Source organism: Anabrus simplex, chromosome 1, assembly GCF_040414725.1.
Source record: "Anabrus simplex isolate iqAnaSimp1 chromosome 1, ASM4041472v1, whole genome shotgun sequence".
In the NCBI taxonomy this organism is placed as follows: Eukaryota; Metazoa; Arthropoda; class Insecta; order Orthoptera; family Tettigoniidae; genus Anabrus; species Anabrus simplex.
In genome coordinates this window covers 61578423-61597254 of record NC_090265.1, presented here as the reverse complement: position 1 = coordinate 61597254, position 18832 = coordinate 61578423, and the positions used below count along the sequence as shown (strand labels likewise).

The 18832-nt window shown below is 42.2% G+C and overlaps 1 pseudogene; it reads left to right on the top strand.

Moving 5' to 3' along the window:
- Positions 1 to 208: 208 nt before the first annotated feature.
- LOC137501272 (uncharacterized) lies at positions 209 to 8490 on the top strand (annotated as a pseudogene).
- The last annotated feature ends 10342 nt before the right edge of the window (positions 8491 to 18832 follow it).

Below are 18832 nucleotides of genomic sequence, written 5' to 3'. Positions count from 1 at the left end.
ATCCGGCCGTAAAATCATATCGTCGCATCTTTATGGAAATGTTGTCTCATGGAATCGGAACCACGGCTAGGGCCTCCCCCGCTAAAAGCGACGCGTGTTGGCAGGGCCCACCCAGCACGAAAAGTATGCGAGGCTTACCGTCGCACGGGCGCGACGGCTAAACAAGCGAGCCCCCACATTCTGTATAGCATCACTGAACGTCGGGACTATGTCTGGTCGAAGCAGTGAACTGGCCACAGCACTTGAAAGAAGGCATATAGACATCTGTGCGGTGCAGGAGACAAGATGGAGTGGAGAAAAGTCACGCGACATTGGGTGTGGATACAAACTCATATACTACGGAACCCGAAGACAACTAACTGCGTTGGTATTGTTATATCCACAAAATTTGATGGTTCTCTCTCTGAGGTGCAACGCTACGATGATCGATTGATGAAAATCGTATATATCGCGGATAGAAGGAAGGCCCATTTTTTCAGTGCCTATATTCCACAAATCGGCCTAGACGCGGAAACAAAAGATACCTTCTGCGAACTGCTTGATGAGAAGACTGTTGAAGTGCCATCAGAAGACTACCTTATCGTTGCCGGTGATTTGAATGGACACGTTTGTTGTATGTCCGGCGCTCCCTTCTCGCTCCACCAGCCAGCTGCACGCGCGCCTGTGTATCATTCTGCTAGCTTCGACGCGCAGCCCTCAGTGCGCGTGCCTGACCATCGAGTGTACTATAAATAGGAGCTCCCGGCCTGCTCACTTGCCCACTTGCCCCGGTGTCCAGCTCCAGAATACACCCTACGTCGAGCACGGAGGCTACTCCTCTTGAAAATGTGCTTCGACCAGGTGGACTGAATTTCTGGCAGTACGAGGTCTCACCTCTGGTCACCGCTCCCTTACCTGTTTCCGCTGCCTATGTTCCGTAATTCTTTTACAAGCCATTTTCATTCCCTAATTTATGCAAGCTCCCTTAGTTTCGCTAAGTGGAATTTCTTCAATCAATTGAACTTGCTTTTTAGGAATTCAGGCACTTCAACAAACAAGGACTCTCATGAACATTTATGTTAGTGTGCCAGATAGTTCTCGACTATCAACGTGTCAATTCACGAAGACTATCTTTTCAAGATAGAAGTGTATATAAAGACTGCAAACCTGTACATATTGTATAAAGACAGACTTTTCTCAAGATTCAATATTCCTTTTTGCTTCAAAATACATTTCAGTTATTTGTGTAAATATCATAAAGTGAAGCAAATAAAGTTGTGTTCTGTAAACTTCAACCTTGGTTACAACACAACTCTATGGCGACGAGGTAAAAAAGCGATACTACAATTCTTCGGCCCCAGTTGCCAACTCTATGGCGACGAGGTAAAAAAGCAACAAACTACAATTCTTCGGTCCCAATTGCCAACTCTATAGTGACGAGGTACACACGAAACCAACACTACAATTCAACGGGCCCAGTTGTCAACTCTACGGCGACGTGCTAAACAGCAACGACACTCCAACCAGTTCTGACACACAGCTTACCTTACTATTCTTGCACGCATCTCGCAATGGCTACTGCGGAACAACTTGCTACGGTATTCCAAGCCTTACAGCAGCAACAACAACAGTTTATGCAACAACAACAGGCAGCATTAATTCAGGCTATTCAAGCTCTTTCTGTCTCTACACAGCCATCAGCTATTCCTCCGTTCTCTGCTTTTGATCCGGCTAAGGAAGAATGGTCAGTTTATTTAGCCCGCTTGCAACAGCATTTCATCTGCCATTCTGTCACAGATGATCAACGCCGCCGCGCACTATTTCTTAGTTCGGTTGGCAATGCTACGTGTGAATTACTACGTAAATTAAGTCCAGAAGAACACTTATCTGAGGTACCCTTCACGCAGCTCTTAGCCCGTCTCACGGAACACTATGCCAAAGCTCCTCACATAGTGGCTGCTCGCTATAAATTTTTTCAGAGCAGAAAACAACCCCATCAGACACATACTGAATGGATAACTGAATTGCGTGGTCTAGCTAAACCCTGCCAGTTCATCTGCTCCAAGGACGGTTGTGGTTCATCCTACACTGATTCTCTCATTCGGGACATGATAATTTTACATACTCCTGAAGACAAAATACGTTTTGACGCTGTCAAGCAGAGCAACCCTTCTTTAGAAGACGTCCAGCGTATTGCTACGGTTTATGAGCTTACTACCAAGACTGCCGCAGCCATAGCTTCTCCACACGAAGTTGCACAAGTCTCGCCTCAGGCCCGCAAGTCCTCTGCTACAGTGAACCGTACGGATAAGGCGCTCTCCACCAAGCATTCTCGCCAGGTTCCCTCTCGTAATGCTACACGGAAGCCCAATTTTAAAAACACCTCGAAACTCCTGCCTTCCTGCCGAGGCTGTTTCAAGCATCATGAACGTCGTGCCTGTCGTTTTTTCAAAGCTACTTGTCAACGATGTAATAAACTTGGACACATTCAGACTGTCTGTCAAAGTTCGCCCCGCCCTGCTAAGACTACTGCAGCGCGCCGGAAGCATATACAGCCCCGCCAAGACATGGAAGTTGATCAGATCAATCTTATTCTTCCCACAAAGGATTCTCACAAAATCATCATTCCTCTCTCATTCTCTGATCGATCTGTCGATTTTCAATTAGACACTGGATCACCTGTCTCTATTATTAACCTGACTACCTACCACGACTTAGGTTCACCTTCATGCTCTCCAGCTGACATCCAGCTCGTGACATTTAACAAGAAGAAAATTGACATCAAAGGTCAAATTAAGCTTCAGGCTAGTTATAAAGGAATTCAGAAGGCCATTCCTCTTCTCGTAGTTAACAACTACACTGCATCAAACATTATGGGCATGGATCTATTTAACTTATTTGGTTTCCAGATACATGACAACATTAACGTCGTATCTACATTGCATCCTACTTCTGACGTTACCGCTCTCCTAGCGCAGTTTCCTGAAGTCTTCGACTCTCAGCTCGGAACAGCAAAAGACTATACAGCTCACATACAGCTGCAATCCGGAGCTAAGCCTCGCTTCCTCAAAACACGTCCAGTACCCCTAGCACTTCAAGACCAGGTCACGAAAGAATTAGAAAGATGGATACAAACTGGAATTGTAGTACCAGTTACCTCTAGTCAATGGGCTACTCCACTCGTGGTAATCAAGAAACCTGATGGTAATGTTCGACTTTGTGGCGATTTTCGATCTACAGTCAACGCACAACTCGAAACCGATATCTTTCCTATTCCACGTCCAGAAGACTTATTCCGTCGTCTCTCTGGTGGACAATTCTTCTCTCGAGTTGATCTTAAAGAAGCATATCTCCAGCTACTTTTAGACGAAGAATCTAAGAAATTTCTCACACTCAACACTCATCTAGGACTGCTCCAGCTCCAGCGGCTCCCATTCGGTGTTTCATCCTCAGCGGCTATTTTTCAGCGCTATTTGGCTCAACTCACCGCCTCAATTCCCGGTTGTGCTAACTACCTGGATGATATTATTGTTACTGGAAAATATCATCAGGAACATCTAACCAATCTCCGCCTTCTTCTCCAGAAATTGAAAGACAATGGACTACGAGCAAATCTCGCTAAATGTACCTTCTTTCAGCCTCAAGTTCACTACCTCGGACATATACTTGATAAGAATGGAATTCGTCCTAGTATGCAGAATGTCTCCGCGATAGTAAACATGCCAGCACCTCAGAACCTCAAGCAGCTTCAGTCCTTCATAGGCAAAGCGAACTATTATAATAAGTTCATTCCACGCTTCGCTACAGTGGCAGCTCCATTAAACGCTCTACGTAAAAAAGGTGTTAAGTTTCAGTGGACTCCGCAATGCCAACAGGCATGGAAAACAATCAACAACGCCTTAATTCAAGCTATACAACTCACTCATTTTCAGCCCGACAAGATCATCACGCTCGCTACTGACGCTTCAGACTACGGTGTCGGTGCCGTTCTCTCCCAGAAGGATCGTCATGGACAAGAACGCCCCATCGCCTTCGCTTCGAAAACACTTAATGACCATCAACGTCGATACTCACAGATAGAGAAAGAAGCTTTAGCCATCATCTTTGGTATTCGCCGTTTCAATGAATATCTTTATGGCAACCATTTCCTGATCATTACCGATCATAAGCCTCTCGTACACTTATTCCATCCTGGTAATAAGATCCCAGAGAATTCCCTCAGAAAGCTTCAAAGATGGTCCATGTTCCTTTCTGATTATTCCTATCAGATTGTCTATCGAGCCACATCCCAGCATTGTAATGCTGATGCCCTCTCCCGCTTACCCGTTGGTCCTGATACTGCCTTCGATTCTCAAGAATCTGAATGTCTTCAGTTGGACATAGAACTTGAAGATACTGTATCCAGTTTTCCTATTGATGCTACCTGCATAGCTAAAGCTACGGATAAGGACAGTACCCTTGCTACTGTACGTACTTACATCCGCAACGGTTGGCCTCTTCAGAGCACACTTCCTGCCCACCTGGCACCTTATCATCGTATGCAGCATCGTCTCACGACTCGTGCCGGAGTTGTACTACTAGAAGCAGGCACCATCTTCCGAGTGGTTATCCCACTTAGCCTCCAGAAACAAGTTCTCGAATTATTACACCAAAGCCATTGGGGTATCTCCAGAACAAAGCAACTCGCCCGTCAACACTGCTACTGGCCCGGTATTGATGCCGCCATCGAAAAGCTAATACGTCATTGTGAGCAATGTCAAATGAATCAGAACGCCCCGTCTTCTGATCTTGCTTCATGGCCTCCTGCTACTACTCCATGGGAACGAGTTCACATCGATTTCGCAGGTCCTTTCCTCAATTCCATGTGGTTAATAGTCATCGATTCACTATCAAACTTTCCATATGTCGTGGATATGCATTCGACTACTACAACCGAAGCTACCATTCGTGCTCTCCAGAAAATCTTTACTACAGAAGGTTTACCGCAAGTACTCATTTCGGACAACGGACCTCAATTTACAGCTACTGCTTTTCAGAACTTTTGTACACATAATGGCATTCGTCATATCCTAGCACCACCTTTTCACCCTCAATCTAATGGTGAAGCTGAACGCTTCGTACAAACATTTAAAAGAAGTATGAAGAAAGCTGTCTCTTCAGGCTTAACTAAAGACCAAGCCTTGCTCCAACTCTTAAACACCTACAGAACTCTACCAGGCGCTGATAATATCACTCCTGCACAGAAGCTCCATGGACGACCTCACAGAACTTTACTTTCTCTGTTACAGCCTCTTCCGACCCAGCATAAGACCTCACCAACGAAGTTCTCCCTCAACGACAAGGTCTACACCAGGACATTCAAATCCAACCCACTCTGGATACCTGGAGTCATCTGCAGATCTTTGGGTCATCGTCTCTACGAGATACAGACTACGGAGAAACGTATCTGCCGCCATCAAGATCAGATACGTCTGCGCTACCGCCCCTGTCCTGCTATTGATGCTATTGCTAAACCAGATAAATCTATTGCTGAAAGAGCTTTAGATCATTTAATAACAATGGGTTCCTTTCAGGACGAGACAGCGCCACTCCGCCCAGTTCCAGCTCCGGACAATACAACAGCGATATCAGCAGCTCCGCCCCAGCATCGCAGTCGCCGCCAGCGCCGCCGCCGTTTCACGCCGTACCGGCGCATTTAGGAGGGGAGGGTGTTGTATGTCCGGCGCTCCCTTCTCGCTCCACCAGCCAGCTGCACGCGCGCCTGTGTATCATTCTGCTAGCTTCGACGCGCAGCCCTCAGTGCGCGTGCCTGACCATCGAGTGTACTATAAATAGGAGCTCCCGGCCTGCTCACTTGCCCACTTGCCCCGGTGTCCAGCTCCAGAATACACCCTACGTCGAGCACGGAGGCTACTCCTCTTGAAAATGTGCTTCGACCAGGTGGACTGAATTTCTGGCAGTACGAGGTCTCACCTCTGGTCACCGCTCCCTTACCTGTTTCCGCTGCCTATGTTCCGTAATTCTTTTACAAGCCATTTTCATTCCCTAATTTATGCAAGCTCCCTTAGTTTCGCTAAGTGGAATTTCTTCAATCAATTGAACTTGCTTTTTAGGAATTCAGGCACTTCAACAAACAAGGACTCTCATGAACATTTATGTTAGTGTGCCAGATAGTTCTCGACTATCAACGTGTCAATTCACGAAGACTATCTTTTCAAGATAGAAGTGTATATAAAGACTGCAAACCTGTACATATTGTATAAAGACAGACTTTTCTCAAGATTCAATATTCCTTTTTGCTTCAAAATACATTTCAGTTATTTGTGTAAATATCATAAAGTGAAGCAAATAAAGTTGTGTTCTGTAAACTTCAACCTTGGTTACAACAACGTTGGACAGAGGAAAAAAGACCACACTGCCCATGGTGGACATGGATATGGAGAGGAGAATGGCTACGGCCAACGAATTCTTGATTATGCAGAAACTCATGATTTGATCATCACGAACACCTGGTTCAAAAAGCGTGATACTCATCTAATCACGTACTACAGTGGCTCCAATGCAACTCAGATTGACTACATCCTTGTGAGACGACTGAATTTCAAAGACGTTCTAGATACAAAAGTTGTTCCTTACGAAACCGTCGCGATGCAACACCGACCTTTCATCTGTAAGCTACGGACGAAGTCGCCAAGAGCCGAATACTTACCCAGAAATGGGCCTAAAAGAATCAAATGGTGGCACTACAAGGAGAAGGAGGCCGACATTGTTACAAAAATTACAGTGCCACCAATCACCACGATAAAAGAGAGCTGGACTAAACTGAAAGACGCCGTTCATGAAGCCGCACGCTCTATTCTTGGAACAACTAAACCAGGACGACGTAGGATTGACAAAGACACGTGGCTTTGGAATGACTTTGTTAAAGATGCAGTGCAGAAGAGTTTCTTACAGATAAAACACCATCTAGATGGAATGCCTACAAAACAGCCCGTAGTGAGGCAAAGAAGGTCATTGCTGTAACAAAAGCAAACCGATATGCAGACCTATATACAAAACTTGACACACGCGAAGGCGAGCGGCACATTTGCCGGCTACTCAGATCGAGGCACCGCAAAACGGAAGACATCCAACGTTTTTACGGCATCAATGACGAAAAAGGTAACCTGCTGGTCGACTGGAAGAAAGCGCGAGAACGCTGGCGAAGCTATTTTGAGAAACTTTCAACCGAAGAATTTCCTTACCCACCAATCCCAACCGCCCCCGCTATCGTAGGCCCAGTGAAGGAAAATGGCATCACGGAAGTTCAGGCTGCTGAAGGAGATGAAACCATGGAAAGCCACCGGCCCCGATGATCTTCCGGCAGAGTTCTGGTGCTCTGAACGGTGGGATGTGGCAATATGGCTAACACAGCTTTTCAATCAGATCATCAAAGAAGGTCAAATACCATCAGATTAGCGACGGAGCATTACCGTACCTATCTTCAAGAAGAAGGGAAGTCATGCCGATTGTTCTAATTATCGCCCGATCAGACTTCTGAGCCACGCGATGAAGATCTTCCAACGTATTCTTGACAAAAGGATTCGCCAGATAGCGAAACCTACAATGAACCAAGCTGTATTTGTGAAAAATTGTGGCACGACAGATGCAATCCACGCTGCACGGCTGTTAGTTGAGAAACACCATGAAAAACATAAGCCTCTTCATCTCGCTTTTCTGGATCTTGAGAAGGCCTTTGATCGGGTGCCACATGACCTAATCTGGTTAGCACTACGAGAACATAGCATTCCAGAGCACCTTGTTAAGTGGGTACAGATGCTCTACGTAGAACCAAGGAGTTATGTTCAAACTGCCGCAGGAGCATCCGATGATTTCCAAATCACCGTAGGAGTACATCAAGGCTCTGCCTTATCACCACTGCTGTTCATTCTTGTGATGGACACTGTTACATCAGACCTGCACAAGCCAATACCATGGACACTTCTCTATGCTGATGATGTCATGTTGGCTGCTGAGAATACGTCTGATCTCCAGCGCCAAACAGAAGAGTGGAACAACCGACTAGCGTAATACGGCCTGCGCCTCAACAAAAAGAAGACAGAGTACATGACATTAGATCCTCGAGAAGTTGGAACCATCCACGTTGATGGTGAAGATCTACCACGAGTAGAAAAATTTAAATATCTTGGCTCCACACTCTCTGATGATGGCAGACTTACTGATGAGGTCAACACAAGGATACACGCAGCTTGGCTGAAGTGGCGAATGACTACGGGCGTCACCTGCGACCGTCGGATGAAGGACCATCTGAAATCTAAGATCTACCGGACTGTTATCCGTCCCATCGCTCTCTAAGGCACTGAGTGTTGGCCTGCTACGAAGGAGATAGAACGTCGACTAAGCGTCATGGAGACAAAGATGCTTAGGTGGACAGCTGGCATCACTAGACGGGATCATATTTCAAACGACAGTATTAGGAAACGCTTTGGCGTTGCACCGATCCAGAAGAAAATGCAGGAAAACCGTCTGCGCTGGTTTGGACATGTGTTGCGTGCAGAAGACAATACACTGGCAAAGTCAGCGTACACATTGGAAGTCGCTGGAAAGAGGCCCAAAGGGACGACCAAGACAGCGATGGATCGATACAGTGCTCAACGACCTGAAAGCTGTAAGACTACATCCTGACATGGCCCGTGACCGAATTAAATGGAGACAACGAATCCACACAGCGGACCCTTCCACCAGGCGGGACAAACGCTAAAGAAAAAGAAGAATATACAGAATTCTGGTTAAGTTAGTGTACACGTTGTGAGTAAGATTGCAATAAATTGCATTGTTCTTAACGTTACACGGAAGTCACCAAACGTCCGTTTTTGTGTGAAGACTGGGTAAGGGAATTTTCATTTTAATGGTAGACCCTCGTGCCTACCATCAGTCGCATCATGTTGGGGCATTTTCATTATAATGGCAGACTGTCATTCTCCACCTGTCTTTTTATATCCTCAGAAAAAGGTTTTCCCAAATGAAATCAACATAGGTCATTACAAGGTCCGGATTTCCATGCAAATGCATGTTTTTAAATAATAAACATATATTCATTTTACGGCTTAACGATTCCAAATAACCGTTCTTCTTTCCTGCATTTTTCATGTTTTGGACTTTTCAAGAAGAAATTGTTGCATAATGCATATTTTGAAGATTTTAGATTTAATAACGAATATTTGGACGTTTAGTATTGCTTAATATGACTTTTCTTCTGACTTTGGCGCATATATAATGTCAACTTGCATGATAGTGCCTAGGGACCATTTTTCTACGTTATACAGTATGTTTGTTATTGAGAGATGGAGCGATGCATCCTAAAGTCAGTGCATACGGTAGGTGTCGCATCTAGCACTTTATTATCTGTTCCTTGAGTAAACACTAACGTAAGCCGGAGGTCCCCACGTCGATCTCTGTAATTCTTAGGAATAAGGTGTCTCAGTATACATCGCCATAAATTGAACCCTAAATCGTGCATTACCACATTGACGGCTGATTTGTTCGCGTACGTATGTTAAGCGAACAAAACAAAACTTGTGTCACACTTCTGTGACGCCGCGTTACTGAGATGGCAGCTTATAAACTTTGGTTTTGCAATGAATCATTTTCCGTTGTTCTCCTGGAATTTCCCACCCGGAACTCTCTCTCGTCACACGTCTTTGTTATGGCAACAGGCAATCGTTACCAGTTATTGAGGACAATCAAATGTGCCTGCAATCATTGCATGGAGAAGTAGATGCGGCAGCTAGAGATAGGTCAAACAAAGTATTCCGTTGAAATGCTGACTTTGAATTCATCACATTTATATAAGACGTATTCTGGTGAAATGCAAAAGACGTACAATTTGACCTCACTTTGTCACAAATATCTTCATTTAAGTATGCACCTGTTACTTCTTGTGACGCTGAAAGATCATTTACTGTGTTTAAGAACATGCTGACAGATAAAGGGATAAGGGATCAAGAAAATTTGGAGAAATTACGGTAGTCGTTGTACAATGCTTCAAAAAGGACTGAAATTTGATAGTGCATATTTTCCAGTTTATTGTGCATGTTTCTCCATGTGATAGTGCGTGAATGCATGCATATTTTGAGATTTGATAGTGCATGGAAATCCAGGCGATTAAAAGCAATGCAATCATATGAAATACTCGATCAAATGAAAAACCACACATTTTCTCACTTTTAACGAACAGTAGTTCGCTGCCGATCTAACAGTACAAAGTTTCAGAGCTGGAATGACCAGGCCGCAGACAGCCGTGAGCCGTGAACACTCTTTTACTTTCGCGGGGTGAGGGGGCTAAGAGTGGGGAGACCCTGGGCAGAAACTAAGCCCTTTTACTCTTTGTTTCCTTGGAGTACGCGATGAGTTGGAAAAATGCCAATTCATTACACTGGCGGGTGAAAGTATATCTGACTTGGAGGCAAATTTTTCCTCCAAGCCAGGGGAAATACTCCCTCTTGACTGCTAATTTGGAATAATATGAATGAAGGTAGAAATTTGAGTTATTTAGTGAATTGTGATTCTATAATGTGGAATAGGCAGGAATTGTAATTCTAGACCGAGTCATAAATGAGCCTCTGCCATTATTTCATTAATTGTGCACACTGATCTATCCAATCAGCGCGGCAGAATAGGGATCGAATAGCTAGAATACTATAATGAAACAGCGTGTTATGTACCAGCAGTATCAGAAAATGTATGAACCAAAGGAATGACATGATAGAGAAGAAAGTTATCTAACTCCCTGTCTTCTTCCCGCCAATATTCAGGGAGATCATGGGTGCCCATGCCCGGGGCCAAGGTGGGGACGCAGCGCCCCCTTAGCTCTCAGGGAAAGGAAAAAATCTAATATGGTCAGGTATTTTTCTTTCCAGAAAATGATTTACAAATCGGTATTCCGTAGAAGTAGTAGGGGATACCGTGTGTCGTATTCTACCGTGGAATGCAAGTCGCCATTCATCTCATCTTCCAAAGTATTGAAAATACTACATACACCCAGGTATACCCCCTCCCCCCCGCCCCTTCGAACTATCCTGGGCGCCCTTGATGGAGGCTGTTATAATAGGTACGCAGCAGTAATCCCATCTATCGGAGATGAGTGGCAGCTTAATAGACAAAGGACATCACAACAAACAATGGTCAACGTACGGTAATTTTTATTGTCGATCAGTTTAATGAGTTTTCGATATTGTAGACTTTAAAATTTAGTTTACCGAGCTCGATAGCTGCAGTCGTTTAAGTGCGGCCAGTATCCAGTAATCGGGAGATAGTGGGCTTGAGCCCCACTCTCGGCAGCCCTGAAGATGGTTTTCCGTGGTTTACCGTTTTCACACCAGACAAATGCTGGGTCTGTACCTTAATTAAGGCCACGGTTCCTTCCAACTCCTAGACCTTTACCATCCCATCGTCACCATAAGACCTATCGGTGTCGGCGTGACGTCAAGAAAATTGTAATTTCAAAGAAAAATCATCGAAGTCCTACTGGCTGAAGCGGTGGATCACAGGGGATCCCAATTTCACTACGGTTGGAAGGGTAGTCTTCTGCCAAGCTTGCTGTATAGGAGGTAAGTTCATTTGTTCCTTTTATCCTTTTTTATGACTGAACTACGATCTCGTTTAATTGTTGCATTTATAGGCCTATAACTCCCAATAATTTATATTGCTTAAATGTAAAAAATAATTTCATTACTGAACGAGGAGTTAGAACGCCGGTAGTCTCTTGTCACAGAGTGGATGAAAATTAAAAGTCGGTATTTTGAACTCTGATTCATTTCCTGTGAAAATAGAGATTTACAACTGAAATATTTTCTTTCTTTCTTTCCTTCTTTCTTAATCTGCTTACCCCTCAGGGTATGTTTTCCCTCGGACTCAGCGAAGGATCCCACCTCTACCGTATCATGGGTAGTGTCTTGGAGCGTGAGACTTTGGGTCGGGGGACAAAACTGGGGAGGAGGACTAGTACCTCGCCCAGACCGCTTCCCCTTCTATGCAGAACCGGAGCCTTGTGAAGGCATGGGAAGATTGGAAGAGACAGGCAAAGAAGAGGGAAGGAAGTCGCCGCGTCCTTAAGTTATGTACCACCGCGGCATTTTCCTGGAGGAGATGTGGGAAACCATGGAAAACCACTCCGACGATGGCTGAGGTGGGAATCGAACCCAACTCTACTCAGTTGACCTCGCAAGGCTGAGTGGACCCATTTCCAGCCCTCGTGCCTATTTTCAAATCTTGTGGCAGAGTCGGGAATGGAACCTGGGCCTCCGCGGGTGGCGGCTAATCATGCTAAGTACTTCACCACAGAAGCGGACTACAACTGAAATATAATTTTTTAAAATCGTGAGTAACTTTCACCAGCACTATGTGTAGGCTCTAGGGAACTCTATTACGCTTCCGCTAAGCCTTCACGAAACATAGGTTGAAGACCCAATGTGATGCAGCTAGGACGATGTCACAGAGGCTGGACATACAAGATGGCATGGCTTGGACGATGTCACAGTGTGTTTTATGAGGCTGCAAAGACTACTTTTACAAGACCAGGCCAGTGAAAAGACCGTTAGTCTGGACTGGTGAGGTCCGGTTGGTAACCTTTGTGCTGGCGGCTTGGAAAGGGGGGGGGGGGTGCGGGGGCGGGGGCGAGTGCAAGCAAAGAGAGTCTGGGGTGCGTACATTCTAGCATCCCATCTGGAGTCTTGCTAAACTGTGACAAAAAGTAAGGTAAATCACGCGGTTTTCTAATTTTCAACGAGCGTGGCAGCCTTGTGGGCACACATGATGCAGGATCTATTACAGGCAACAAAAAATAGTCTTATGACAGCTGACCAGGCTGACCACAGCCAGCTAATAGCAACATTTAAATGTTAACAAATACGACATTTATAGTGCCTTAGTTTTAATTCTATATAAGTAAGAAAACTGCTGGGGCAGCTTGGTGAGTCCCTGGCATGCATATAGGAAGGATTTCTATTCTACTCTCCTCAGGTATCGTTTCACATCATTTTTATTATGTTTCACCGGGTGAACTCGACAGGACACTGCCAGATTTTATCTGAATTTTTTGAGGACATATTTCCATGTAAGATACGAATTCTCTTCTTCCTACTTTAAAGTTTTGTACTTCTAGAAACATCACCTGTAATAATCTTTTTTTATGAAGCAAATGCATGTTTATACTGTACCGTACCCAAGGGTAAGAACCCTCTAGGACGATGCCTCCATTTCCTGACTAAACATCCGACTAACTCAGGTGGGTAGAGAGTGGGTTAAGTTGTCGCGGGTAAGTCTAAAACTCGAAGTTTAAACTTATCTCTAAGTATCATGCCAGGAATAATGGAGATTTATCTCGAATGAGAAACACTAATATGGGATAAGATAAGTTTATTGCACAAAATAACCCGAACCTTACTACAATTCACAGTGTAAAAATCAAATTTAAAACGGCTTGAGACCGGCACCGAAATGAAATTAAATTCAACCAATAGAAATATGAAAAACAAACATTATCAACGCAAAATTAATAGAACGAGAAAATGAAAATTCCAATTACAACATTAAATACGGAGAGGTTTCATTACGGATCAACGTAATAGTCCAACGTTCCTGTCCACATGAAGTAACACCATTATAAGAATCACAATTTTACGGATTTGTTTAACTTAGAGAATGTTGTCGCGATAAGCGCATCTAAACGTGATTTAAATTCGGACGTAGTGGGACATGACAAAATGAAATTCAAAAATACAAGTGGCATTTCCGTACTCTATATTTACAATAATCAAAATAAGCTAAAATAATCAAAGTATTTACAATGGATCAGGTAGGTGAAAAACATACAAACTACACTGACTCGACGTGAAACGCGGTTCACCAAAGATCTGGTCGGAAATCGATTAGCCTTAATCATCAACTGTTCCCCATTAATCAACAAGACACTAAACCAAAATCACAATAAAATCACAGAAATACAAAATCCTGTAAAAGAAACAAACAATATAATTCAAGAAATACAAGAAAAGCAACAGGCAACAATCCCGTTCACCTTACCGCATCGACACGCAGGTTAGCGAACTTCGTCAATTACAGATTTATTGCTTGACAATCAGCTGAAAAAACATTAAAACTCAAGGCTACTATTGGAACTTGGTCACTGTTTTGACACGATTATATCACGGAAATCGCTCTTCGTTTCACGACTACAGTAAAACCTTGGCTGATAAACTGACCTTCATAGCGAGCTAATATTTCAACAACCGCTTGGAAATTCAAATTCAAACGTACACATTGCTCTCATGCTATTATATTTCTCAACTCACATGTAATAATGTCCGACTCGTTGGCTGAACGGTCAGCGTACTGGCCTTCGGTTCAGAGGGTCCCGGGTTCGATTCCCGGCCGGGTCAGGGATTTTAACCTTAATGGTTCATTCCAATGGCACGGGGGCTGGGTGTCTGTATTGTCTTCATCATCATTTAATCCTCATCACGACACGCAGGTCACCTGCGGGTGTCAAACAGAAAGACCTGCACCTGGAGAGCCGAACCCTTCCTGGGATATCCCGGCACTAAAAGCCATACGACATTTCATTTTTCATGTAATAATCTCTTGGCCTGACATTTATTTCACGGCAACTCTAACTCTCAATAATAATCCACAATACAATCACAGGCCTATTCTCGCTTCACATATTTCTCATAACATTTCCAACATGCACACTGCCCGCATCATTGACTTCACATATATTTCAGCATGCACTAAATTCTCATGTATATTCTGTAATTTTATCAGCCTTTTCATTAAAAATCAGGGTTCGATTCCCTGTCTAATCATTGTTCAAAACAGTTTCCAACCCATATTAAAAGAACCTATTATAATCAACGGTGCTCATACGGTTCCACACGACTTACAGCACCTGAAATTCATGCAGCAAGCATCCTATCTATCGCTAATCTCTTTGTATTGCACCCGTCCACCTCCCGAGTCCCAGACTAGCATTTATCTCAGGGGTGTCGGTTCATTATTTAAGTCATCAAATATAAATATAGCGGCATAAATGAACACGGGAATGAACGGAGCAATTTAAAATTAAAATGGGGAAAGCTCGATTGTAAACTTGAATTTAAGGACTCCATGATAGGACTAGGAAGTGACTGTTAACTTTAAAAAGGGCATCAACTAACTACAATAAAAAGATTATGAGAATGGTTTCCTTTGAAACAATTGCCAGAAAGAGCAGTTTATTACGCCATCCGACGTACGAAACTTTGATACATTTGGCAACGATATTTAAATTTTCCACACATGTTACATAAACAAATCACTTGCTATACCGCAAGTGGTATCAATATCGTGCTGGGTTGCTTCTGAAATAAAATGACATTTTGAGGTATAATTTACGGATCGATTCCATTTGAATCGAACCGTTGTTCAAGGATATAGCTTCCTTCTATCGGGAGCCCGAGCATAACCCATGTTACGGCCGGCTTCTCGATTTAACTAAGATGATGTACTCCGGCTATATACATTTTTCCGAGACCGGTACTCGGACTGGGTAATGTTTCTCGTGAATTACGAAAAATGGATTACACGGACAGTTCCTATCTTACGATGTCCAGCTGATGCCATACCACTGAATTAGCATTTATATTTTATTTACACATGATCTGAAATGTTACAAAGTAGCCTCAGTAGACTACTGCCACAGATGAGATAACGAGAAGCGATGGGAAATACCCTGCGGAAACCGTACGATAACGAGGTCACAAATGACTACAATATTTATCATTCTTATTATTTAAACATAAGAATCGAGGGATGTTGTCACCAATTAATTTAATTAACTATCGTCAGAAATATTCATTTATCCATGAAATTATCATCCCCGAAATTATTATTATTATTATTATTATTATTATTATTATTATTATTATTATTATTATTGTTATTCAACGGTTCCTGGCACTGTCACGTTTGATTAATATCGTCATTATTATGTGGGACGCAAACACAAATGGTTATTAATGTTATTATTATTATATCCCTCTTATGGTTATTATTATTATTATGAAATAGGTGACTCCAGATTTTATTATTATTATTATTCACGTCACTCAAGAGGTTATTATTATTAATGAACCGGTCACTTCCGCCAAAATATATTAAGATATCGGTCGCAATTATAATTATTTCACTGATCAACCAACGGCATCATTACTGTTATTATTATGACAATTATTATTAAGCTGACCGCGATGATTTTACATCGTCCTTACATTGTTATTATTATTATCGGTTGCATATTATCATTTAGACTCCCGTTTAACATCTTTATCAACGCTCATTTAATTAAAGCGGTCCAATCCTTTATCTGCAATATTTATTATTATTTTTATCACGACATCATGATTGTCATCGCTCGTCATTACAATGATTATAATATACGATCATTTATGTGGAATCTGAACTCTCACTATCCTCAGATCCGTAGTATCTCGACGAATAGCTGTGCAGTCTATTTATTTCGTACATGCTGTCACGGGTTCGAATTCTACCCGCTACGTAACTCAGTATTTCTCTGTGACACTGCCCGTACATTTTACACTCATTTCAATATCCTAAGTGTCTCTCGTACGGAATTTAATTTCCTTTTCTATCTCAATATTCCTTGATTCATTTATTTCTCACAGAATTATCAACTGACTTATTTATTCACTTCTGACATCGTACGACCTTTTATTATCTGACTGCAGATTCTTTAACATTTTTCTATCTCATTTTGATCTACGCCTTAGTTCATTCTCCACAAATAATCGTAACATATGGAAATTATATTTACCAAAATTTGACAATCATGGTTTCGTAATATTAGTCCTACGTGTTCCGGCTACTGAATTGCAAATTTAAGACACGACATTTAGACGTAAAAATATATTAGACCGTAATTTAAACCACACGTTCATTAACATGTACGGATTATTAGCACCGATCTACATTTCAATATTATTAATTTATCAAGTTAAATTACCACACACTTTAATTCCGAATTAAAAACGACATCCCGTCATTAAATGATTTCCGACAAACACAACACCTGATCACTTAAATTTTATTATTACGCACTGATCACTAAAAATTCCAATATCTCATGAATTATTATTATATCTAAATTAAATTTTAAAAAAATTCTTCTAAAAAAGTAGTTTGATTTTTATTTATTATTATTATTATTTATTTAAAAAATTAATTTTCGCCTGTTACACGGTAGTCCACTCTTAATATGTTTAACGCATAACCCCTTTTACAATTTCGATTCATTCTGGCACTAATCAACTGCAGATACGATTTACTTGGAATATTATTATTATAATCGCTTCTCACAAATTTGAACAACTTCACTTTGAAAATATGAACATACTAATCACAACAAAACACAACTGGTATGGCGAAGCTGGATTTTCCTTCAGTGTCATTACATAGCTCGTTAAAATGACAAAACAGAAAAGCACATATCGGGTCTATTTAACTATCATAACCAAAATCAAATGAAAGAAAATTATTCTACAAAGAAATATGAATGCATGCATGACTTAACGTACTACCCTATATCTACAAAATTTACATCTACAACAAACTGAATACATAAAAGACCCGATTATTTACATTGTTATATTTACTACTGTCCGTGCTACAAATTTAGGATGTGGTCGTTAAGCGACTCATCTTGTTACAGAAGGTAACCAAGTCTAATCAAATTATTCCCATTTTTCCCATCACGATAACATTTCCCAAATATTATTTACAGTTTAGTACTCATCTTAGTTATCGGTATTCCATTACAGCTTTGCAGATGAGAGGCTCCTTTCGGCCCCTCTCTGCATTTTACTCCTCCATTCTTGATGGCGTAGTTCCACAAAAGATTTCCTGGCACATTACCATTTTACACTAATACCTTAATTATCACAAAACTTTCACCATTGACAACGTTAACACTGAATACTTTAACTTTTATACAACAAATTAATATCCTAGACCCAAAAATTTAATATTTACACTATTTTAATCTTCGTCCAATTACCGCACAATGAACCTGGACACGTACGACGAGGTGTCAAATTTTACGCCCGTCGCGATTTATGTCGTCCGACGCGATACGCCCGTTTCATATGGCACTCTTGAAGTGTTCATGATAGCGGTTCGATATTGCAAAGTACAGGCTATTATTCCCTTAAAGTACTGTTCGTCACACAGTAGGTTATTTACGTACTTATTGTGGTACAATTTATATTACTCTCTTACAGTGCAATTAATTTACTTCACTGATATTTATAACTGACAAACACTGTCCTACGTTAACTATTTCCAGTTCATGTTGCATGAGCGCGATCACATTTTACAAACACTGGCGGATGCTCGCGCCATTAAATGTTGAGTTACTGTATGCCCGTAAAATTCGAAGTTAGCTGCGACCGACAGTTCAGCTCCAGAGATTCAGTTCAAGTGTGCTGGCGATGGTCCCTTGTCCCGTATATATGGATGAATTTTTCTCCCGCGGATTCATTGACGTCATACCCCTTAGGGAGGGGGTGGATTTTTAATATCGGTACTTGCACTCCGAATTGGACGTTAACATTTACATCAAATTAATCCACTCCGCTAGCATATCTGCTGGATTAAATATGAACTCCTGGTGATCACAGATTTAGGAGATACGGGTGGATTTAGCTCCTTACATTTCGCGCCTTCGGAAGCGTCCCTTACAACGTGGTCTTCGTCCAGCCAATGAGATTCAAGCTTTCTGGTTTCCAAGAAATCCAGCCTT